Here is an 8,327-nt window from a genome sequence, read left to right as displayed (position 1 = left end):
TGGTCTAAACCAAGCCCCGAGAGCTTGGTACAACACGCTTGCTGACCATCTAAATGATAGTGGCTTCAAACGATAGACTTTGGATTGTCCTCTCTTTTACAAGACTATTGGAGAAGATCAGCTACTTGTCCAGATTTATATCAATGACATCAAATTTGACTTGACAAATGACAACTTATGTAAGGACTTGGAAAATTCGACGCAAACCAAGTTTTAGATGAGCTCAATGGGGGAAATGAGTTTCTTTTTAGAGTTGCAGGTTTAACAGTCTGAAGACAGATTTTTATTCATCAGACGAAATATGTGAATGACGTCTTGAGCCGATTCAATATAACTGTCGGAAAAGTCCCTTCTACTCCTCTTCCCGTGGATCACAATTTGTCACCGAACGAATTGGAAGATACCGTTGATCAGACCCTTTATCGAGCTATGATTGGTTCTTTAGTGTACATAACTGCATCGCTTCATAATATAATGTTTGTTGTATGTTTATGTGTCAGGAATCAAGCGATTCCCCGAGTGACTCATATGGTGACTGTGAAGCGTATCTTTCACTATTTGAGGGGTAATCCTGACATCGGGTAATGGTATCCCAAGGATGATAGTTTCGATCTTACTGCTTTTTCATATTCCGACTATGGACGATGCAAGATCAACTTCAATTCTACGAAGGCTGATTGTTAATTCTTAGGAAACTGGCTTGTTTCCTGGTAGTGTAAGAAGCAGAAAACAGTCTCCACTTCAACCGCTTATGCCAAATATGTGGCAGCCTCGAGTTGCTGTTCACAGGTTTTATGGATCCAACAATACTTGCGGGATTACAATTTGAAGTTTCTTACTACTCCCATATTTATTGATAATTCTGCTGCCATATGTATAACGAGTAACCCCTTGCACCACTCTAAAATGAAATATATTGAAATTTCGTTATCATTTTATTCGTGATTGATACGAGAAAAAATTAGTTGACATTGAAAAGGTTCATACGGACTATCAAAAGTCAGACCTTTTTACCAAAGCATTTGATAAAACAAGATTTAAATTTTTGCTTGTGATTTAAAATTGTCCTTCTTTAATATTTTGGTGTTTAGGGGGGAGAAAATGAGAAAATACAAAAAAAATTGGTGTTTATGGGAGGGGGGATACAAAAATATTGTGCTTTTTGTTTGTATAGATAAAATCCAAAAACATTCAAATGTTTTAAAAAATTCAAAAACATAATATTTTAAAAAATCCAAAAACATTAAAAATTGTGCTACTCAAAGTGAGCATTGAAGCAAAAAGAGAATATGATAGTACACTAATCATTTATATAATAAATTTCAGTATAAAAATAGGCATAAAAGACTGTGTGCTTAATTGCATTGGTGCACTGGTAGTTCTTAATCAAACAAATAGGGTAAAGTATATGATATAAACATAAAAATTGTCAAATTATAAGAGGTGTTAGTCTCTTACAAAAGTCTTGGTAATGAAGGCAGAAGTGTAATATTTTGTCATACTAAAGCCTTAAGTCTATCTAATCATCAAAAATCAAAAATTTAAAATACAAGCGTCTAGTTAATGGTTAACACTTCAACGGTGTATTGTCTTATGGCCTCAAATCATGTATTGATGGGATGCCTCAAGTTTCTTGACATTATGAGTCTTTATGAAGTTTATCATCTGGGTATTCACAAATGTGAATATTAAAATGCTTTAAGAGCGAACCCTTTATAAGTCAATAAACTTGATCATTGATGTACGTCGTACACATTCACTACTGACTTGATCAAACACGATACAATGTCTGCACATTGTTCTTTCCTTGTGTGCGTCTTAATACCAATAAGAAATGGACCTCAGGGGATAGAATATTTGCAAGCCAAACAAATAAAGCCGTGCATACTCATTCATTCTAAAGGAAACTTTGCGTATTTCTTGATAACGGGGGCATATCTTGTAGTGGGGATTATTTGCTATGATTTCTCAAAACTATAAATCATATTGTTTGATCAGCAGGCTTGATGGTTTAAGTCAAGTTAGGGTGACATGGTAAAAGTTAAATTAATCCCGAACTGATATTAGAGGTTGGTAGTTTCTGATATCTTGTGCCTTAATTGAAACTTAAACATATCACAGAGATACTTGAAAATTTTGTTATAAGACTTAAGTGGATAACAATATCAATGACCGACTTAACGGCGGTCATAATAAAGCCAAAGAATAAACATGTTAAGGAGGAATTTTTGATCAATATGATTCTCTGCTCAACTCACAAAAATATGTATTGCTTTCGTAGATTACATTTTTTTATTTTTTTTAGTTTTAGTTTTGTTTAGTTTTTAATTCGAAAATATTCTAAATTCAAAAATATTTTGTCTTTTCTTATTTTATTCGATTTTCGAGTTATGGGGTAATATTTTGAAAAGAAAAACAAAAAACGTTTCCCACAACTTTAAGTTATGTACTTTTAACATAAAAGCATGTTAATTGAATGTTTTTACCTTTTGACGTAAAATTTTTAAAGTATTGTTTATCAAAATATGGTTTTGATAGATATCAATATGGTTAAAATGGTAATTTCCATTTTTATTTAAACCATCACATTAGTTATACTGTCGTAATGAATGGGAACACATTCGTTAGATCTAAACAATGAATGATGGTCATTCGCTGCATTATGGATAACGAATGGGACCCATTCGTTACTGATACATTCGCTTCTGTTGATCTGATAACGAATGGACATCAATCGTTACTTATGGATAACGAATGCCTAACGAATATATGACTATTTGTTAGTTGTTAATTTATGAGATGATTCGTTAAAGTTTCTTAACAAATGAACAAACAAATGGGTGCTCATTCGTTAGTTTAAACATAACGAATGGACTCATTCGTGCACCTAGGGTTGCGTGCAACAGTATAACGCATAAAATGGCATATCAAACTAATGGACCTCATTCGTTCATATCTGAATACCAAGAAATGAGAGAAAAACAGAAAGAAACTCTGCCAAATCTTTCCTAAAATTTCAAACATTACTGAAACAAATTTTTGTTGATTGAATATTGATCTTAAGGTAATGACGAGTTCATCGATATACGAATCATCGTTTTTGAGCAATGTTTGATAGGTTAATTAGGTCATGAACTAAACGGATCCAAACTAAGACTAATTGATAATTTAAATGGTAACATTTAATGAATTAGACTGTTAGGTTTGATTATCGACATTAATCCGATCACATTGGTATAATTCTTAGGTCTAAACATGATGATTTAAGCTTAATTGGATTTTTAAACTACATGTTGGCCTTTGAATGTTCATTCTAATTTTGACCTTGACTTTCTAGAGTCAAATGACATATTCATCTTTTTCTATTCGTTGTGTATAACGAATGGGATTACCATTCGTGAAGATTGATGATGAATGATATCATTCATGTGCATTCATGACAAATGAGTTCATACATGTATACTCATAACGAATGGGATCATGCGTCAATATATTCATAATGGATGGATTCATTCGCTAACCTTAACGAATGAGATTATTCATTAAATATTGTACATAATGAATGGATTCATTTGTTAATTAAAATATGACGAATGGATAGTGAATGAGAGTTATGAATTTTAAACAAAATGTAATTTTTCGTTAAGCTTAGTGAAATCTTATGATTTCAAATGTAATATTTTGAATACTAATGCTCGGTTATTGCAGAAATGGCTGACGAACAGCACGTTAATACTCCAGCTCAAGAACAACCAGTAGCACATGTTCACAATGATCCTCAACCTGCTGCTAAGGAGGTTCAAGTTGCTGAACTGACATACAACAAAAGGCATAACATATGTGCTTTCTTGCTCGACGACTTCGTCGAAAGAGATTTATTGGGGATATGATTGTTTTTATTAGACGTTCAAGAATCCACTATGCCATTTCTGCTGATGTACCCGTATATTTTAGCTTTATCTGCCTATTTTGGGATACTTCTAAATATATAGATGCCGAGAAGCACGTTGAAGCTGAAATCCCAAACAAGAAGATAATTATCAGTGTGGAGGTGATACCTATGGTTCTACAGTTTCCAGATACTGTATATGACCCTTGCGAGTTTGACAAAGAGTTGATAGAGGGTAATTCAAGAGGTTTAAGTGCAAGGGCGAGTTGGACAAGTCACAGTACAACAAGGTTTTCTGTGCGAACATTATAAGTACATGCTACACGCACTTATACACTGCCTTGGGGGGGAGAAAAGGGTGGATATGATGAATGACAGATCTTTGTTTTTTAAATCCGCTTTTGTGGCTTTAGTACTCAACAAGCCATTCAACTTTTCAGAACTGGTCTTCTATAATTTAAAATAAAATTGTACGACCAGTCACCGCAAGAAAAAATTCATGATGTATCCAAGGTTCTTGCAGCTGATTATTGATCACTTGGATCCTGATTTGGTACGTGATCAGGTATTTATTGATGATGTTATGGTTTTGGCACATATGCATGAGGAGACTATTAAACGTTTGAGGACGTATCGTAACCTTACACAAGAGAATAGGCCAAAGTACAAGAGGTTGATAGGTCATATTGCGAGACCTAATTATGAATGTCCACATAGTGATCGTTGGATTCACGATGAATCAGATTCTAATCGTGAAGGTGGACCAGGTGGGAATGACGGTGGAAATAGTGGTGATGGAGGTAATGGTGGTAATGGGGGGTGTAACAGCTCGTGCTAATGCTCCTTTACGCAAATGAAAGGGTAAAGCGAAGACGTCGGATAAGCCTACTAAGACGAGAACTCGTAGGGGTGGTGGCATGGAAATTGGAGATTTTATCTCACGTTTGTATGCTGCACAACAAGCATCGGTGGTTACTAGTCCTGTTAGTATCCCCGGTTGTCACATTGACGAAGACGGTGTCGTTTGATCCTAGGTTTGCATCAATTCCTCAATCGATGATATCTCCGATGCCAACATGTCGGGTTACTACTGTAGCTACAAGTCCTACGCCGATGGCTATGCAACTATAGGTGGTTCCTCTGTCATTTCGTATTATACATATTCAACAACAAATGAACATGTTATTGAACTTGATACATTTGCAGGAGAACCAGATGGCCACTAACCGCCAATTTCAAGAAGAAATGCGGTTATATAAGAGGAATATGATTAGCCATATCTCATACTGCCAGCGTGAGAATCGTGAGTTGGGTGCTTTAGGTACTGCTCAGGGGAGAAGATAATGAAACAAGATGACATCATCCTTCAGCTTACCTTCAAAGAAGATATGTTGAAGAAGCTAAAAGGAAATGATGGTGACAAAGACCCTGATGCAGGTACTTGTGGTAGTGAGTAGCAACCAAAGACCAGTGCGTCTGGTGGTTCGGGTAATAATATGCAATTAGTGGTGTATCAAGAAACTACTAATGTACAACCTATTGAGTCTGTATAGGCCAATACGGTGTTATTTATGGATAACGAGAAGGGTGTTGTTATGAGCATGGTGAACGATGATGAGATCAAGGAAGGAGAGTTCGTTGATTACTCATTATCCAGAGATCAGATCTTGTTATTGCTCGGGTTGAATGATGAGGAGTTGGGTAGGTTGGAGAACGAGGAGGATGTTGAGGTATTTGTTGATGACGAGGTCAGATTTCATACGAGTATTCCATCTCGAGATACGTCATTTAATTATGATGAGGTTTAGGTGGGAGACGTGACAGCTAAGGAATACATTGATCTGTACATGCGTACGAATACGGATGAAGGAGTTCCATTCTTCACAACAGAACATGTAAAAGCGGTTGAAGAACATCTCAGGAAGCAGAAAAGAAAGGATAAAGTAAGCGAGGTTGGGTCAGGTTCGAAGGATCTAGCGGGTAATGTATTTGATGGTATGTTTGGACATAATAAGTCTCGATTCTCGAAGCTTATTGATGTTTTAAGGTATGCGGAGCAAGAGGACGACATGCACATTAAAGCTCGTGCCACTGCTTATCAGATGACTTTGTTTAAAGCTTCAAAGACAGTCATAGGTGATATTGTCTCTTGGCTTTACATTTCTGAGCTTAAAGTATGTATTTTTAAGTGGGAACACAACGTAAAATATTATCAACATATTGTTGATGTTCTTACTTTAATGAGGTGGGATGAGCGTACGGTGGCAAATAGTAGTGGTGGAAGCCAGATAGCGGTCTGGTTCTACCGACACTTATTGTTCGATGTACGTCACTGATTTAAATTCTTAAAGCCTCAGGTTCCAACACGTAATATATCAACGAGATTGATCTAAGAAATGGTTTGAGGAAACTCATACTTAAAGTAAAGCCGCCACGCACGTTAAAGCGAGTTCCTATGAAGACTTTTCCCCCAAAGTCTTTACAAGACTCTTTACAACACCTCGGCTAAAGCGGAAGACGCCTGATGTGACGTACACATTGCTCAAAACACATGTGACATTAATAATAATAATAATAATAATAATAATAATAATAAAAGTAGTAGTAGTAGTAGTAGTAGTAGTAGTAGTAGTAGTAGTCGTAGTCGTAGTAGTAGTAGTAGTAGTTAAATAATAATTCTAGTAAATTAAATGAGACATGTACATAAATATTTGATATTGATTATGAATGTTTTAAATGAGTGTGTAATACTACAAGGGTGGTGAAAAATATAATTGCATAGAAATGATCACATAAACTACATTAACGAAAATTGAGATTAATTATAATAAATATATAAATTTAAATTGAAACAAAACCGAAAATTTAAAACGGGTCAGGTTTTCGGTTTTGAAAATTAACAAATGATATAAGATTCACAACTTTTAAAAATTTTGTCCCGAAATTAAAAAAAAGTAATATTTTAAAAGAAGACAACTAATACATGTAGTTGTTAAAAGTTTAAATATTTTTATCTATTCATATTTAAATAAAAAGGAATAACACCGATCTTTAAATGAACCGAAATATGCTACAAATGGGAAATATGACAAGGACACTTATATATAGGATGTACCAGCGGCGTATCCACCATGCCCTTATCATATTGCATTTCTCCCGTTTTTCCAAAATCATTCCAAGTTTGGAGTTATTGTACAGAACTGTCATTACTAGTTTTTTCAAGCAAGGACTTTGATAATTACGTGTGCACCCGTAATTACTTAGTTTGTCGCATGGTCCACGTGGTTTGTCATATTGTGTGATTATGCAAGACATCAATAAAAGAGAACTCTTTAATATACAAAAACTTTATAATTCAAAATCACAGATTTGATAAATGTGCTATTGGGGCTCAAAATAACAAAAAAAAAAAATAAATGAAACTTTCGAAGTCAATAATACCGCTATAACTGTAAACACTGAGGTTCAAGAATGATGAAATCGATGAATAAGACTTTTAATGCTTGAAATAATATCACGGAAATCAGGAAAACCTAGGTTACCAATAACAACACGGATAAAACATCAAAATCATGACCATCACAGTAATTAGATGTAAATAAAGGGGTCGAGAATATCATGGAAATTAAATGTAGCATTGAGCTAACAACATATCAACACGTAAATTGAAAACACATTGGCATAAAATAGATAAATGAAACTTTAATATCGAAATCTCACAATAGTTTGAGTTCTTGGAGTCAAACAACGTAAAACATCAATTTGAAACTTCCTTTAACGAATGAAAATTTCCCATAAAACATTAATTTTGAACAACAACAAGATTAACCAAGTTTATACTTGAAACTTCGAAATCAAAGTAAAACATTGGTCTCAGATTGATGAGACATCAAGAAAATAATTCGGTGAAACATTGAACGAAAAGAGAACTAACATATAATCAAAATAATCCGTGTAAAAGTAATATAAATTCAAAATGTACCTAAACATATTTGAAATCCAACTTCCACTAAACAGTTACGTTTATGGGAAATTGGTCAAAAAATGCGAGATTGAGATAATAGTAAACAAGTTCAATAATGCAACCATGAATGACAACGAAAATGGCTCAGCTATCACAAATAACCAAACTCAGTTATAAACTTCATAAATAGTCCTCGTGTAAGGCCCCGTTACCGGTGCCTTGCTTTAGCATCAGATTTACTCATAAACATAGTTCTAAACATCAGAGTTAATAAAAACTTTACGCGGAATATAAAGCTTTCATTAAATATTACATATTAATTTATGAACATGTCTTAACAACATTCTTGTCTTTCAAAATAAACATCAATAATATAAAAACGTCTTGAGTCTTCGGAAGCCAGTCTCTTATGTGTCTGCCATGTGCCCCACTCAAGCTAGCTACCTCATTCTACTCACCTGCGTGCATACTAAA

Source organism: Bidens hawaiensis, unplaced genomic scaffold, assembly GCF_021521415.1.
Source record: "Bidens hawaiensis isolate Kalapana, Puna unplaced genomic scaffold, B.hawaiensis_p1.1 tig00032713_1, whole genome shotgun sequence".
Taxonomy (NCBI): domain Eukaryota; kingdom Viridiplantae; phylum Streptophyta; class Magnoliopsida; order Asterales; family Asteraceae; genus Bidens; species Bidens hawaiensis.
This window is presented reverse-complemented; position numbering follows the sequence as displayed.